This window comes from Choloepus didactylus, chromosome 4, assembly GCF_015220235.1.
Source record: "Choloepus didactylus isolate mChoDid1 chromosome 4, mChoDid1.pri, whole genome shotgun sequence".
Classification (NCBI taxonomy): Eukaryota; Metazoa; Chordata; class Mammalia; order Pilosa; family Megalonychidae; genus Choloepus; species Choloepus didactylus.
The window spans coordinates 122270202-122288636 of NC_051310.1; the positions used below are offsets into that span (position 1 = coordinate 122270202).

The window sequence follows — 18435 nt, forward strand, 5'->3', positions numbered from 1 at the left end:
CACAGCCTGAGGTACCCTCACCAGAAACTCTCTTCTATCACTCCAGAAAAATCCAGCAGCAAAAGAGACACGGCAGGAGCAGTCACAACTGGTCACAGATAACAACTGTCTCATTTCTTTCACTGTTAGGGGCCTTTGGAAGTGTTCTTTCTATTCTGGAGTCAATCTGGTAGTATATTTCCTAAGAAAATCATCTATTTGATCCACAATTTTATTTATTTGCAGAGTTTTGCAAAGTGTAAATCATTCATTTCCTATCTGCTACTTCTTTTAACCTAATTTTGTTTATTTGTGCCTTCCCCTTTTTCTTGCTTAGGCTAGCTAGTAGAGTATGTGTGGGTGTATATGTATGTGGGTACATACACATATTTTTTCTTAATTGTTGTTGCCCTAAAGAACTAGATGTTAGATTTACCAATCACTTCTTTTTTCAATTTTCTAATTTACTGAGTTCTAGTTTCATCTTTATTATTTCCATCCGTCTTCCTTTATTTCATTTTCTTGTTCTGTTTCTAATTTCTTGACTTGGATGCTTCAATTGTTTAGTTTTGTTCCTTAATTATATCCCATAAATTGTGATATGGAACTGTGTCAGACAAGAATTATGTGGGCTCCTACTAACAAAGGCACCAAAAATATCAGCTTAAGCTGTTGAAAAGGCAGCCAACAATTTCTGCCACAGGGATGTTTACATTATTATTTTCTAGATTCTTGTCAATTTGTGGTTTTGATTTCTTCTTTGACCCAAGAGTTGTTTTTTGAGGAAATTTTTTCATAGCCAATATTCTTGTTGTTGTTCTGGTTGTTTGGGTTCAGACCGTCTTTGTTTGTACATATTGTTAATTTCTAACTTTATTGGATTGTGGTCAGAAAATGAATTCTCTACTATTTCTTCTTTTTTAAATGTATTAAGGTTTCCTTTGTGGGCAAATATATGGACAATTTTTTGTGTCATCTCCCCAATTTCAATTATTTCATTATCTCTACTTTCATTTTTATCAAAGTTATTAACATTCTTCAATAATTTAATTATTACCCAAAGTAAAATAAGACATCATGAAAACCTGCACTTTCTACTCCACCCATTTCCAAACCTTGATCACATTTCCCAGAGGCAACAAGATGTAAATTTCAGCTCCGTCTTCTAGTGCTTCCTCTAGTGCTTAAGTAACACACCAAACTGGAATCTCTTGGCTTCTCAGTTTTACATAGCTAGTGACTTCTTCTTATGGTAGATACAACATATGTACATTCCACTTCTCACTGTACTAACAACCCAAAAATAAAACCAAGAACCAATCATTTATATTTTTATAATTATTTAAATGTTGTTCACTAAAGAGCCAAGTTGTATACTATTATCTTTTCTTTTACAAAAACTTTTAGCTTTCCTTGAGTTAAAAAGTGACTACTTTTTTTACTGCCTAGTTTTCTTATATACCTATCCTTAAATCCTTCCACAAACCACCATCACCTCTCTTATATGCTTACCAGTATTAATTTCCAAATAATCAAAATAACAGATAAGTTGGTCATCTTGTCCCCTGGTGACCTCCTTCCTGCAGCCTGCCATCCTCCTGTCCTAGTCGCTTTCTTCTTTCTGCTACTATCTTGTTCCCTGAGTTTCGTGTCATCTTTCTTCATTTACCCAGTTGGTCTGATGGAGCACACCTTGAACAGCATTCTAAGAGAAGGACCAGGGGAGTAAACTTTTTGAGTCCTTTTATTTTGGGTAATGTCTTTATTCTGTTTTCTGTTGATTGATAGTCTAGCTGCGTATAGAATCTAGGTTAGACACAGTTTTCCCTCTGATATTTGAAAGTATTATTTTATTATCTTCTAGCTTCCAAGATGCTGTTAAAAAAAATTTATGCTATTATGATACCTTTTCCTTTGTGTGTTATTTTTGTTGTTGTTGTTTTTCTCTGAAAGCTTTTAGAATCTTTTCTTTATGCCTGGGGTTCTGAAATTTCACAATGATATACCTGGGTGTGGGTTTTTAAAATTAACATCTTGGACACTTAAGATACCTTTAGATTTGGAAATTCATGCCTTTACTTATTTGAAATTTTCTCATTTTATTTCTCTGATAATTTTTCTCCATTTTTTCCTGTTCTTGTTTTTTGGATCTTCTATATTGGTCATGTTGAATCACCTGAACCAAATTTCTAATGTTCTTATTTCTTTTCTCTTATATTTTTCAACTCTGTCTTTTTTGTTCGACGTTTTTGAAAGATATATCCTCAGCTTTTTTATTTCAACCTATTGAATTTATAATTTCCCAAATTTCTTTCTTGTTCTCCAGTTGTTTCTCTTTCATAAATGCTATTCCTACTTTACACATTGTTCTAGTTTGCTAATGCTGCCAGAATGCAAAACACCAAAAACGGTTTAGCTTTTATAAAAGGGGTTTATTTGGTTACACAGTTACAGTCTTAAGGCCATAAAGTGTCCAAGGTAACACATCAACAATTGGGTACCTTCACTGGAGGATGGCCAATGGCCTCCAGAAAACCTCAGTTAACTGGGAAGGCATGTAGCTGGCATCTGCTCTGGAGTTCTGTTTTCAAAATGGCTTTCTCCCAGGACGTTCCTCCCTAGGCTTCAGCTCCTCAAAAATGTCACTCTTAGTTGCTCTTTGGGGCATTTGTCCTCTCTTAGCTTCCCCAGAGTAAGAGTGTGCTTTCAAAGGCCATCTCTAAAATGTCTCTGTTAAGCTGAAGCTCCTCTCTCAGCTCCTGTGCATTCTTCCAAGTGTCCCTCTTGATTGTAGCAAGCTTGATCCTCTGTCTGAGCTTATATAGTGCTCTGGTAAACTAATCAAGGCCCATGCTGAATGGGTGGGGCCACACCTCCACGGACACTATCCAGTGAAAGATCTCACCCACAGTTGAGTGATCACATCTCCACAGAAACATCTAATCAAAAGTCTCCAACGCAATCAACACCAATACATTTCCTGCCTACACAAGACTGCATCAAAGATAATGGTGTTTCGGGGACATAATACATCCAAACCAGCACAGACATGAAATATCTTCTCTCATGTCTCTGAGGATGTTAACTGTAACTTTTTTCAAAACATAAGTTTTCTGCAACATCTCCACCTTCTTCAAGGTTTCTTTTTCCTTTCATGTTTGGTCCCTATCTTTCACATCGAAGGTTTTTCTCATATGATTGGTGATCCATGCTGCCTAGTCCTAATTAGGAATGAAGTACCAAAAGCAGTTGGAGGCTCTGTGTTTAGAGAGGACTCATTAGTAGTTAGCTTCAATTAATGGGGAAAAAGAGCTGCCACACTTTCTACTGGGGAACTCATAAATTTCAGTATCCGGGGGCATTTTTTCTGGTGCTGTTCAGTTTCCTCGAGAAAAGAATTCTCCAATCCATTGCTAGTGTTGTGAATGCCTGGCTGCTGACATCACCGGACAGGGGCAAGGGAAGAGCACTGGAAGTCCCAGCTCACAATGAATCCCCCTGATTTCAGTCACCCACACCCACTTCCCAACACTACTCTAGTTAAAGTTCTCCAGAGAACAGACCTGCAGTTGCTGCTTGAGTTGAGGACAGGGACAGGAACAGGTAGGACTCCAGACATCCAGGTTATAAAGAAGAACCTGGAGGTCTAATTGCTCTAGTTCTCAAGGCTCTTAACTGATTACCTAGAATTTGGCCTCTCACTCCTGCCTTCTTACAGTAACTGATGCCTTCCATTTCTGAGCCTTTCAGTAGTTCTGCAGATGAATCACCTCATTTCCATACTGCTGGCACTTTAGGTTGAAGCTCCTATCACACTGATAATTCAATTACCTCTACTCTCTTCACTTTAGCTCTCCTCTGCTAAGGTCTCCACTGCCATTCTTGGTCCTTGCAGATCTAAACATTTTTAATTCATTTACTATCTTTTTAGTGGGACTTTGAAAAGGAGTAAATATAGGTGTTCAATTCACCTACTTTTAAGCTTTTCTAGCTTAACAAGGCTAATAATATTTGTAAAACACTTCAGTATTAAGGACAAGTACAACAGACATGCCTCCGACTGATGAAGCAATGCACAATGGCTAAGACCAAAGTGACCAAATATGTCTTGATCCCTTATTTTCCAACAGCATTGGTAGGTTTTCTGTGTGCGTGTGTGTGTGTGTGTTAAATTCTGGATCTCTACAAGCATTTATGTTTATTCAAGTTTATAGCAAATATTTTTGGATACATGATCTTCTGTACATGCAAATGTATTTACAGATCCCTTTTCTGTGGCATTTATTTAATGCAATGGTGTTTTTTCATATCCTGATACTCTTTTCTTATGCTGACACAGACTTTTTGATAAAAATATTTTTCCAATATTTATTAATAAAATTCTTGTCTAGGGCTTCTAATCCTTTACATTAGTTGCTGCTATTAAGGTCAACAGTAATTATATTTCAATCTTTGAGAAAGGCCACCTTGGTTTTATTACAGTCTTGGCTCTATGTTGGTAAATTAATCTGCATATTTGAATTTCATGAAATGTCCACAATTTACATCTCCTTGACAATAAACCTCAATCCAACATTTTCCTGGAATGACATTTCTCAGCTGGGCACTAGTGCCTTAAGCAAATGTGGTTTTCCTTCCCAAAGTGTAAACACTGAATTAATTAATGAATTTAAGGACAGCTGTTCTCCATTTTCAGGCACTAGGTGACATTAGGGTCATCATGCACACCCCAGACACACTTGCTCAGGCGGAGACAAGCCCAACCAAGGGCTTATGTAATTTGGCAGTAAATGCTGGGCAATTGCCAGGACTTAACATTGTGGGCACTTGGCAAATAAAAGTGGTATTTTGGAGTGGAAATAATGCTTCTGGAAAAAAGACCACTAAATGATGATAATTGCTTTAGTTAGCAAGATCAATGAGTGTGTTTGTGAATCAGAACAAAGAGCTAAGCTCTTTGGAAGAACCATGAACATATGCCAGATAGAAACATTTCCTCTCCCTGGGCCACCACATGTTATCGGCTGAGCACAGATATTAGTCACGTAATTCTAGTCCACACACATCCCCTCTTCTCCACCCTCATTCCCAGGGGCACCTCCAAGGCCTGGAAGTAGACTCATCAGCCATTCCAGAGACCATTATGGCTACTGAGGAAATGCAGCTGGGCAATCTGAAGCCCCAGGGCTTGCCTCTCCCTCCCAGGATAACAGTCCCCACCAGCCAGGCCCAGGCTGGCCCAAGCACCCAGCACAGTGCCTGGCAAGGGAGAACATCTTGAAATCTGTTGCTTGTAATGAATAATTCTACTTTATTGTACAGGTCATTTAAAAGAGCACCTAAAGCAGAAGTGAGGAGCTAACTAGCCCCATTCAGTCTTGAGCTTAATTCCAGGATATAAGAAGTGAGTCACACGGTTGCTGCAAAGGAGAGGCTAGGCCTCCCTGTATTTGTGCCTAAGAGTCTCCTCCTGAATGCCTCTTTGTTGCTCAGATGTGGCCCTCTCTCTCTGGCTAAGCCAACTTGAAAGGTGAAATCACTGCCCTCCCCCCCTACGTGGGATCAGACACCCAGGGCAGTGAATCTCCCTGGCAACGTGGAATATGACTCCCGGGGAGGAATGTAGACCCGGCATCGTGGGACGGAGAACATCTTCTTGACCAAAAGGGGGATGTGAAAGGAAATGAAATAAGCTTCAGTGGCAGAGAGATTCCAAAACGAGCCGAGAGGTCACTCTGGTGGGCACTCTTACGCACACTTTAGACAACCCTTTTTAGGTTCTAAAGAATTGGGGTAGCTGGTGGTGGATACCTGAAACTATCAAACTACAACCCAGAACCCATGAATCTCGAAGACAGTTGTATAAAAATGTAGCTTATGAGGGGTGACAATGGGATTGGGAAAGCCATAAGGACCACACTCCACTTTGTCTAGTTTATGGATGGATGAGTAGAAAAATAGGGGAAGGAAACAAACAGACAAAGGTACCCAGTGTTCTTTTTTACTTCAATTGCTCTTTTTCACTCTAATTATTATTCTTGTTATTTTTGTGTGTGTGCTAATGAAGGTGTCAGGGATTGATTTAGGTGATGAATGTACAACTATGTAATGGTACTGTGAACAATCGAAAGTACGATTTGTTTTGTATGACTGCGTGGTATGTGAATATATCTCAATAAAATGATGATTAAAAAAAAAAAAAAAAAAAAAAAAAAGAAGTGAGTCACTGACCAAAAAGTCCCCTCCCCTGAGTGGGACCTGTGGCTGTCTCATTTAGACATTCAGATGGAAGCCACTGCGAGTCTGATGACACACGACAATTAACACCTGTGAGCAACAGACAGAATGTTTATAGGATTGGTGGGAACACATGAATTTTGTGTGGGAATATCCATAGAACTCCAACTAGATGAAAAATGAAAATTGGAGTGTGGGAAACCTAAGGTTAGTAAAAGATACTGATTTCAATGTATTCTCAAATACGACAGTAATAGGAAGCCTTAACTAAACCACACCTCTTGAATTAGCTATCTGTTTGCCTATCTATGCATTCCATAGTGAAAAGGTGGACATTGACTCCACTTTTAAGATTTCAAAGGAAATACACACAGTCAAGTCTTCAGAACTCCCTGAGAAAACAATTTCAAAAATAAACTTTAAGGTTTGAAAATGAAAGCAGAGTTGCTGTCTTCTCTACACAGTTCAGTACAATCTGAATCTCTTTAAATGAGCATGAATTGCTTTTATAATGACAACCAAAACTTTTCTATTTTTAGAAAAAATATGAAATGTTTACTCGAGTTCTGTACCTTCTCCCTAAATGTACAAAAACACTGGTGGCAAAGAAGAAAAGAAAAGCCTGTAGGAAAGTTATTTTTATAAAGGGTTCGAGACCTTGGAGAATCAACTAGAAATCTGAAGATCAGAGGTCACTGGAACCGTGGGTCCCTGGAGCCTGGGTGCCAAGTCAGCCTTCCAACAAGGACCCACCACATCCCCTCTGGAAGCCCACCTCCCTCCTTTCCCCATGGGGTTCTGGTAACATCAGTAGCTGCCCCACTTTTGTTTGTTTTGTGGTTCCACTTCTCTTTTCTTAACTGGTTTTCTTAATATGTATATGGTGTTTTTATGTTTCCAACTTTCATTTTAAAATTCAGTGATTGATACCTTAATTTTGTCATGGTTTCTGAAACAATAAAAAATTAATGTACAAAAAATGTTTTTCACCCTTTTCACCCCTTTAAATGATTTTCCAATAGCTGTCCCACCAATACAGAGCTATCTTAGGTATTAAAAGTTAATGAGTAATGAAAATGTTCTAAAATTGACTGTGGCGATGAATGCACAACTATATGATGATACTGTGAGCCAATGATTTTACAGCTTGGATAGATTATATGCGGTGTGAGTATATCTCAATAAAAGTGCATTAAAAAAAGTTAATGATTCTGAAGGTTAAGCAAGGGAGTACAACTCTCAGGTGACAGAGCAGAGAAATATTTCTAACTCACAGGTCACCACCATTTTCAGAAGGGAAAGAAGGTCTAACAGCCTTTTTGCTCGTGGCACTCTTCTCGTAAATATAAGAGCTAGAAACAGATGTTTAGGGAGCCACAGAAAACTGAAAGAAAATAAAGCCTTTTCCTGCAATTTAACACCCTTAAAGACACCAAAGTTTCTAGAAAAATGTAGCTCTCGGTTTTAGCATGCTGCTAAGTATCTTCCTGACTAATTTTCAGAAATTAACAAAAACTAAGTGATATTAGATTCATTTGAGTTCAAAGCTTGCAGCTGCACTGGTGCACAAATTTAAAATGTTTGGAAGAATTCTTAATTGGAAAGTCTCAATACTTTCAAATTTAATTGCAAATATTTTTTGAGCAGTGGAGTAAAAAAAATTCAAATACAAACTGTTACTTTGTAAATCTACAGTGGACACTAAAATACAAAAAAAAAAAAGTATTTTTTTAAGCTCTCTACCATACACATTTTTATCTCTGGACCGCTCAAATTTTCATTCTTTTATCTCCTACTCCCATCCTGAAGAAATTTTTTCTCCCATAGCTTTAAAGTTTCCAGCCACTCTTCCTCTTTATTTCTCTTACCATCATGACAGTTTAGCATCTACTTTTTACCTTTCCTATCCCCTCCACCAGAACTCACCACTACCTAAAACCAGTCACACACTTTGAACCATTGCCAGCAGTCCACCAAAGCTGCCGTGGAGAAGGGCACCATAGAAGCTACACCACAATGGGAGTTTACACACATCACAAAAATCCCATTCATATTGCAAGATTTTGTCTTTGTTGCTTAGTCAAAAGCCAGACTTTCCCCAGTGGCAATCATGTACACTTTAGTATAACTGAGAAGATGCAAAGTAAGTATGCTGAAAAGAAGAACAAATAAGAAGTCTAATTTCCTAAAATAGTAGGAAAGGAAAATAGTTGTACAAATAACAGACAAACTCAGTTCAAATCCCAGCTCTAGACAAGTTCTTTAACCTCTCTGAGTGTTTTCCCATCTCTAAAGTCCAATTACTAACAATGACTTCATAAGGTAACTGGGAAGATTAAATTGTATACTGTGTGCTAAATGGAATAACAGGAATCTGGAAATAAAAAACTTTCAACATTTAAAACATAAAATGTTTTCAAATACTTACAAGGCAGACAGCATTAACACCAATATCCTGAAATATTTAACTAATTAAGAAACTAGAGAACTGAGACTCTAAGTACAGTGGCCGTGCCTATAGCAGGGCGGGAGTTTAATAAGGATTTGTTGAATGAATAAATGAATACCTTCATGTTATCGTGTATACAGAAAAGGTCTTAGAGATCGCAGATCTCAACATTTGTGCTATCGTTTCCTGTACGGAGCCTGAACTCAAGACATACCAATAAAAGGTTACGACCACATTCTCCCCGAGTCCAAATCTGGCTTCAGAATCCTCCTCACCTCTGCAGTCACTGCCACTCAATCAACGCAGACATAAAATAAAACTCACTCACCATCCCTGATATAGCGACAAGAAGCCACAGTATCCAAAAAGTAAGTTACTTCCCAAAACCAAGTGGAGTCTTTCAAGGTTGTCCCCTAGTTACATTACGGTTAATGCTGTGTACCGTAAAGCTATTGAAATGCAAACCTTATTCTAGGTTCACATTATGGGCATGAACACAAATAGGTCAGTCCACCAAGAGAAAGAGAACATTTCTGCAGGTGCCCAGCAAGAGAAGTGTGCACCATTCCGACCCTGTGCACCAGTCCTGTTTTTTATGAGCTTTACTTTCAACATTTTTCCATCTGCTACAAAAATTCTGGTCTTTCTTCAAAGCTCACCCACTCGAAGCAGCTTCCCTAAACCCTCTGGCGTTCCGTCACACTGAGACAATTCCACGCAGCTCAGCACAGGCTTTTTAGGACCAGCTTCTACTGTGGATCGGTTTTGCCCTAACAACTACAATTTTAAGTTTTTTCAACTGATTCTGAGTCAGACATAGGCCCCCCTTGGTGCCAGGTTCTTTCCTTATGTTATCTCATTTGATAACACCCCAGCACCCCTGCATAGGGGGCAGGGTACTATAGTCTCCGCTATAAAGATGAGGAAACTCTGATGATTAACTACTTTCTCCCAAGGTCTCGCTCCTGAATGGGGGCCGAACTGGGATTTAGAGCCAGGTTTTTCTGTCTCTAAGACCTGAACTTTTTCTTGAACAAGGATCACGTGTGCATTTTTCTGCCTTCCACAGTATATAGTACAATCATGTAGACATGGTTATTGGGTGGCTGTGGACCAAAACATGCCACTACACCCCGCTCCACTAGTGTGCCTGCAAAGCCGCCTCTTGTCTGTCAGATCCCAGCTAAAGGGTCGTGCCTCCTTGCCATGTCCCCAGCACCCTGCACCTAGTGGGCATAAATGAATGCGTGAATTAGTAAACCACATTCTGTGCACACAACTCTCTGAACGCTCCTTTAAAATTTGAACAACGTAAAAAAAAATCAAAGTTTTCAACAACAAATTCCCTCTGCCCATCCTTTGGGCAATCACTAACTCCAGCTGGAATATTCACAGCTATTCACAACACTAGAAATAGATCAACAGTACTAATGTGGCTTTCCTTCCCACCTCCAGCCTCCACATTCACAAAGTGGGTGCGCTGCAACAGTGGAAAACAGGGCCCAGGGTTATCGACCATTCCTTAAAGGAAGTGAAAGAACGTTGTGGAATTCCAGCAATGCCAGCTGTAACAAGTCTAATTCCTGGGAACATCCTCAAAGAGGATTTCTGCAAAAGTCAATTCCAAAGAAAAAATATTTCCCCCTGGAATATTTTGTGCCTCCTGCAATGTCTCTCTCTTCTTGGCCACTCCAAACAAGAAATCAAATCAGGGAAAGCTGTTCACCCTTATTCTCATTAGGGAAAAGAGTGAAGGGACTGACCTCATGAGTTGACTTGATCAAATGACTGCAAAATCCAGAGCCACCAGGGGAGGGTCCATTCCATGCAGCCTCCCCATCTCCATGCCATCATCAAGTCACAACCAATCAAGTCTCATAAATGTGTCGGTTGTTTGCAGGGGTCCCAGAAAGGCCATGTTTAAATGACAGGCACCTGGGTTTGCTCACAGAAACCTACTGAATACTGTAGAGTGGCTATTAAAAACAAACAGAAGATAACACTGTGTAATAACCCAAAATATTAAAAAAAAAAAAAATTTTTTAAGCCTTCTGAAATAGAAACCTATCAGATTCCCACATGTGTAAATTCAGGTTGCCTGTTGTTCAAGCCCAGTTACTACCCCCCTCAGGTTTGATGACACCATGGACTTCGTTCCTGGCAACATGTTCCTCCCCAGAGTTCTCCTGGGTGGGCAGCAGGGGGACCCCCAAATTATCCCAAACACGCTGCATCCTGTTCTCACCAGATACTCAGGAAACTGTAGAACCAGCCATTCTTTTAGATAGTCCAAGCATTTCTATGGTCCTGACCTCCCTTTCTGGTTCCTGAAGTTCAGCCTCCCACCCCAGCCCTCGTAGTCTGCTCCTCATCATCTGCCTCAGTCTCCCTGTCTTCTCAGTCCTACGGAGCTGTTAGTATGAAGATCTCAATGTATAGTTGAAAGAAGCCAGGGTATAAACAAACGCGTGCCTTCAAATGAAATGTGCTTGGGGAGGGACCACTCAAGTCTCTTTGCAAAGCAAGAATCCGTCTACTTCTTGGGGCTCCATGCACCCAAGGCCAGAATTCCCTCCTCTCTGCTCTCTCCAGGAGCTGGGGGGAAGGCAGAAGGCCCGGAGACAGTTTGGATTGGGAGTCCCTGCCTGCAAACCTTCCTAACACCAAGCCCTGTGAGTAAAGGCCATTGACCCCATTATCTTATCTTTAACTATCTTTAGTTTACACAGATATCTCCAGCAAGGAATTTTCACAATTCATAATGTTTTCCTGTCATTTAACCCAAAGAGAAACTGAGGTTTAAATCATGCAAACAAACAAAAAAGTTACACATTTTGGCCTCTTAGGGTTGGTTTTCAGTATATTATTTTTTATTCATCTGAACATGGATATTTTTAAATTTCACTTTCTTCAAAACATGCTAAAATTTAATAGCCCACTCAGGGACTATGCTACCCTTATTTTGTTAAAAATGGCTTTTCACCAACACTTTTCGAATGCAAGACCTTTTCCTGAGTGTACCTGTCCTCAGCCACACCTTTAGTGCTGCTAATTGTACTGCAGTCATTCACAAGCTTGTATAACGTGCAGACGCCTTTAGAGGAAAAAAAAAATTCTCAAAGACCCTTAGTGTTCACTTAAGTTTCTTATAATATGCACAGATATCAAAGTACTATAGTTCTCATGTTACCACAAAACCAAAGCCAATCTGCACATTAAACACAAATACAGTATCAAAACCAACGTAATTCAAATTCACAACATTAACTTACTAGCCAGGCTAATACCTATTTTGCTAGAACTAAATCACTGTTCATGGCGGGAACAGAAAGACACCCAGAAAGGCACCCAGAAAGACATGCAGGTCATCCTGACATCACCATGCACACAGTACCTTGAGCAATGGGGTGCCTCGATTTCCTGCAACAGTATTTTATTCAAACCACTATGAAGCCTTCATTTGTACAGTCTGCCATGATACTGTCATGGCTTTGCATGATGGGACGGCCTCATTTATATGTTTGATTCACCTCAGTTATTTTCCTATAGCTCATGAAATAAAAAGGCTATAATATAACCCGATATCAAAACCATCATGAGCACAGGCACCGTAATTGAGGGCTACTGCTCATCATCACGTGTCCAGCCAGCACGTTTGCAATATGCTGATGTTAAAATGTTTTATTCAATTATTATCAACTTCTTACCGAGAGCCTATGACTGTGCCAGGCACTCTTCTGCAGCAGTTAAAAGGAAAGACACATTCCTGTTCATGGCCCTTATCCCCTAGTGGGGAAGAGACAGATAATAAACCAGTGACCTCACATAGCAATGGGTGCTATGAAGAAAATGAAGTAGGGTAGGGGATAGAGAGGTGATGGTGGGAGAGTGAAGGTCCATCCTAGATACAGTGCTCCAGAAAGGCCTCTCTGAGAAGGGAATGCTGGATGTGAAAGATGATGAGATCTCTGCAAGCCGTGCAAGCACCAGGCAGAGAGCAGCAAGTTTAGAGCTCCAGAGGAAGGAAACGTGTGAGGCAAATGTGAGGATCGGCAAGAAAGCCAGCAAGGTGGCCAGAGCACTGTGGGAGATGGGAAGTGGAAGGACGAGAGAGCAGAGAAGTGGACAGGAGCCAAATAATAGGGGTCTTGTGAGCCTCAGTAAAGAGGCTGGATTTTATTCCAAGTGAGATGGTAAGCCACCAAGAGGGGAGCTGTTATTTAAAACCAAGGACTGGGTGAGGTCAGCTCGGAAGGAACGTAGATTTTTTTAAAAAAGGGAAGAAGCTGAGGGCAGAGCTGCGGTGCCTTGCCAAGCAAAGTGTGATCCCTGGACCAGCAGTAACAGCATCACTGGGAGCAAAATCTCAGGTCCCACCCCAGACCCACTGAATCCTTCTCTGCATTTAAGAAGAGCCACATGAATCTATGTCTAGCACACCAACATCAGAAAGAAGAGCAGGAGCAGGCAAAGACAACGGAGAAGGAGCAGCCAAGTGGGATGGGAGGAAAACCAGGAGAGTGTGGTATCTAGAAGCCAAGGGAAGCCAGAGCTTCGAGAAAGAAGGAGTGGTCAAGTAAACCAAATGCTGATAAATAGAGGAGGACTAGGGCTACAGAGTGACCATAGTTCAGGCACACTGGAGATCAAAGGCGACCTCGAGAAGAATACTGTCTCTGGAGCAGAAGGCACGGAAGCCTGACCAGAGTGGGCTAAGAAAATGAGGCAAAAGCAACTCTTCCAAGGAATTTTAATTATCACTGAAATTAAAACACAAAAATAAAAGGCTGGATTCCAAAACGAGCCGAGAGATCACTCTGGTGGGCACTCTTACGCACACTTTAGACAACCTTTTTTAGGTTCTAAAGAATTGGGGTAGCTGGTGGTGGATACCTGAAACTATTAAACTACAACCCAGAACCCATGAATCTCGAAGACAGTTGTATAAAAATGTAGCTTATGAGGGGTGACAGTGGGATTGGGAATGCCATAAGGACCAAACTCCACTTTGTCTAGTTTATGGATGGATGTGTAGAAAAGTAGGGGAAGCAAACAAACAGACAAAGGTACCCAGTGTTCTTTTTTACTTCAATTGCTCTTTTTCACTCTAATTATTATTCTTGTTATTTTTGTGTGTGTGCTAATGAAGGTGTCAGGGATTGATTTAGGTGATGAATGTACAACTATGTAATGGTACTGTAAACAATCGAAAGTACAATTTGTTTTGTATGACTGCGTGGTATGTGAATATATCTCAATAAAATGATGATTAAAAAAAATAAATAAAAGGCTGTCACTTCGATTGTATAACAATGCAGATTACAAGGGGTGACAGTGTGATTGTGAAAACCTTGTGGATCACACTCCCTTTACCAAGTGCATGGATGAATGAGTAGAAAGATGCGGACAAAAACTAGATGAAAATTAGGGTGAGATGGGAGGGATGATTTGGGTGTTCTTTTTTAACTTTTACTTTTTATTCTTATTCTGCTTCTTTCTGATGTAAGGAAAATGTTCAGAAATAGATTATGATGATGGGTGCATAGCTGTATGATGGTGTTGTGAATAGTTGATTGTACATCATGGATGACTGTATGGTATGTGAATATATTTCAATAAAACTGAATTTAATCTTAAAAAAAAGGCTGTCACTGAAAACTTAAATACCTCACTTGCTCACCCCTTCCTCATGGGAAGCAAATAAAAAGGCATAATGTGGTATTCATGCTCAAAGAATTCTGAGCCAGATCGTTCGTTACCTAATTTTATGGAAATTATCCACTCCCCCCACATACACACACCGGATTTTCCTCTCTGGCAACTGTCTATTTTCCTGAGCTGCAGTTGAACCTCTCTCTAAGGGTGTTTGACAAGAGCAGCTGAAGAGGTATGTTGTGTGTTTAACTAAAACCAATTGCTGGCTCCCACAGAAATAACTTTTCTCCCTAGGAATGCCGGAAAAGACAGTGATAAGAGAATCAAAACCAGAGAAAGAGTCACTCCTTTTCCCTCTCCTCTACAAAACCCCTTAAGCTATTAAAGTCCCTGTCCCCATCCCCACCCTTCACCCCCTTCCCCTCTCGCCACCTTGCTCTGGACCCAGCTGGGACGGGGCCACTCCAGGTGGAGGGGACACTTACACGGAAGCAATTCTCAAGGTGGAAAGGCTTTCAGAGACCATCCAACACACCTCTGACTTTCTTTAGATAAGCCACTTTCAAGCTCCCTAGTTTATAGGCCCAAACCTCGGCTCTGGGATCCATTTCCATCCCTGTCATCACATCCACACCTATAACACAACAGCAACCGTCCTTCACCTAAACCTACTGCTGATGGTCGGTCCCTTGTCTTCATCCTACTGATCACCAACATGCAACAGCAATTCTTCAATGTGCAATACTACTACTACTAATAATAATAATAGTAAAGTAATTAACTCTTAAATACTCTTACCAAGCACTCATCTAAGTGCCTTTATATTGAACATTAACCTACTCAGAATTGTAATGTCCAAAGCTAACTAACCTCTGGACATCAAGCGAACGTTGAATATTAACACTTCCACTTCAGTTTGGATGGTTAAACTGATGACCACATAGAAAAACATGCAAAAAGAAAGTAATTATATGTCTTCATTTTCTCCTAGGGGCTCAAAGGTTTGTACTAACAACCAAACTGTAATTCATTTTCCTGGGTAGATCCGTCCAATGGAGCCCTGTCTAAGTCACAGCAGTGGAAATCATGGCATGAGGCCCTAGACAAATTTACTGCATTCTTTATCCTGAGGGCAACAGGAAGCAGACATTCCTATGAAGACAGGTGCCAAGTTGTGAAATGAAACAGGCAATAAAAGTAAAATGAAAAATCCTGAAAAAAATCACTACAAGGAAAAGAGAAAAATGTGGTGAGGAAAAGGAAGAAACACAAAATGGAGACAATGAAAGGAAGTGACTCCCTGGCAGTTAAGAGCTTTTTAGTGCCCCAGAGCTGCAGGGTTCTTTTTGTTCCCAAACCAGTAACAGCTCATGTGCTTTCTCTATTTGTATCAAGTAAGTAGACAGGAGTAGGGAGAGACACGATGACCTGTCTCAAGGTGCTAAGAATATTTAGCAACAAAAGGAGAAACCTTAAAAGCCCACAGTCAGCATCAAGAGAAGACTCTACCTCAAGGAAACAGAGGCCTCTAACATAGCCCATTTCACAGTACCTCGCAACCATATTGCATGTCATGGCTTGCAAAGTGCTTCCATGTTCCTCATCTCCAGTGGGACATCACTGCCGGCCCTTGCCCAAAGGAGCACATGCAGGGGGTTTCAGCTGGGTGAACTGAGAAGCCAGGGCATGAGTCCACCAGGCAACTAAACCACATCAGTGTGGTCCCTCCTGGGTCGGCACATGCAATTCCTGACTCATCCACCACTCCAGCCTGTTGGGCAGCCAAAGAAGAGATACTTGTGTCCTTTAATAGGTCACCCAGCACGCCCTCCTGGTCAGGTCTCAGAAAACTGCTCCTGGACAAAACCTCTGCCAGCAAGAAGAGGGCAAGCAATCTCCTGGGGCCCAGTGACTGCCGAGCATCACTTCACAGGTACCCGAAGTCCAGCAAGTTCCTGAGCCCCGGGTACTGCACAAGGTGGGGTGTGAATATGATCTACGTGGTGATAATTTATGAGCTGTGGACAGTCTCCCACAAGCCAAAGAGTAGAACTCAATGACAAAAAAAACAAAAAACTGCAAACTGTATCGTATGGGAGGGAGAAGGAACAAGTAGAGGGCTGGGCAAAGAGAAGATAACAAGATGTTGTTTAATGGAAACATTAAACAACACCCATATGACAATGTTGTTTCTACAAGAAAGTAGCCTGCCCCTTCCTTCTCCAATTAAGATTCAAAGAATATGCTCCTACAAGAGGGAAACATTAATTAGAAGAAAAACAAAAGAGTTGGTTTAGTCACAGAGCAGAACGGGAAAACCAAATAGGAGGAAAAAAAACAGAAATGGAAAGGGATTGAGAGCCGGAAAAGAATAGAGAAAAATGCAAGATGAGATGGAAGGAATAATAAGCAGAAAGATCTTTATTAAACTCGCTGGCCATAGGAAGCCACAGTGACACCAGAGTGTTATTTTGGTTGAATATAAGGAGTGGCCAAGTTAAAGCCCCACTTAAGACATTCCTTAATAAGCAGCACCTCAGAACTCAGCTTCCCTGACCTGAATGCAGGAAGTCTCCTTTCTCCCCAGGAACAACCCTTTCCAGGGGCTCCTCTCTTATAAAAGCTACTCCCTGATGTCTCAGACAACCTGGCCAGGTACCTGCTGGAGGCCAGGCTGCCACCACCAACTCCCCAAATGTTCTAACCACCTTCGCCCCTGCTGTGATCTGAAGCCCGTACTGCCGAAGCCCCACTGAGTGACTGCCACCCAGCAGCCCAGATGCAACCCAGAGGCCCACGCAGCTCCCAGACAACACCTCCTTAGAACCTCCCCCAGAACCTTTCCTTTGCAGCAGCTATATTTCCACATTTGTATGATTTTCTATTTTAATTAACATCTGTCTCCCATATCAGCCTGTAAGATCCATGAGGACAGGGACTATATCAGTTTCTGCCCACCATTTTGCCCCCAGTGCCCCACAACATGCCTGGCATAATGCAGTTATCCATAAATTGAATGAATGAATGAATGAGTGAGACTTCTTCCCCCTACAACTTGAGACCCCAGAAGGAAAAAAAAGGACATTTCAACTCTGAGTGACTAGTACAGTGTTTGACCTTGGAATCAGAAAACATAGCAGTATAAATAGTAATTAGGTATCTACTGCTATTCAACAAATGGGACACACAATTAACACTACAGTAATAAATAATACCCATCATTCAGTGAGCATTTACCAAGTGCTAAATACCAGGCTAAACACTTTATGTACATTTTATTTAGCAACCTGCCAGGTAGGTATTATTTCTCACCATTTTACAGGGGAGGCAACTGAGGCTCAGAGGGGTTGTCACTTGCCCAAGTTCACCCAGACAGCTGTGACAGTGCCAGAATTCACCCAGGTCCATTTGACTCCAAAGCCCATACTCTTCATTACTCCAGAGTACATCAGACATCGACAGGGGGCCTGGAACCTAACTACCACTTAATTATACTGAATCTCCAGGAAGATACATTCCCAGGTCCAAACAATCAACAGATTGCAAAATAAGCTTTTGGAACTCATCTGGTTTGTAGGTTGGGGGCCGCTTGCAGAAGACTTTGAAGAGCAAGGAAGCTGAGAAAGTAGCTGCCAGGAAACCAAGCACCCAGCATAGCTTGAGCACCCCAGCAGATGAGAGGAGCCAAGTTCCAGACACCCTGATAGCAGGTGCCTTCTGAGAGCAGCACACTAACCTGGCAGGTCTTCCCGGAGTACGTCCAACTCGCAACAGCGGGAAGATGGCAGGCAGACTGCTGTAGGCATAGGTGGCAAGGCGGCTGGTGAGAGCAGGGAGGCCACAAACGCTACCAGCTTAGTTAGAAGGAAGAGCAGGATGCAAAGGGCTCTTCAGAATTCTAACAGGAAAATGAGAATGTTCTCGATAACTCCAAAGAGGTGAACAGGGGTGCCAACACTGGAAACAGAAACAGCTTCCACCCCATGTGAGCAGTAAAACTTAGGGCAAGTCATCACCCTGCAACTCTGACCCTCACTCTGAGCCATAAAAAAGGGTTGGACACCTCATGGGACCATCGTGGGGGTTAAATGAAATAATGAATGTCAAAGCACTTT

General features: G+C 41.2%; 1 protein-coding gene across 5 annotated transcripts in view; it reads right to left on the minus strand.

Moving 5' to 3' along the window:
• Positions 1–18435, minus strand: part of CGNL1 (cingulin like 1) — a 171998-nt gene that overhangs the window by 118157 nt on the left and 35406 nt on the right. The gene's annotated exons all lie outside the window — the stretch shown is intronic.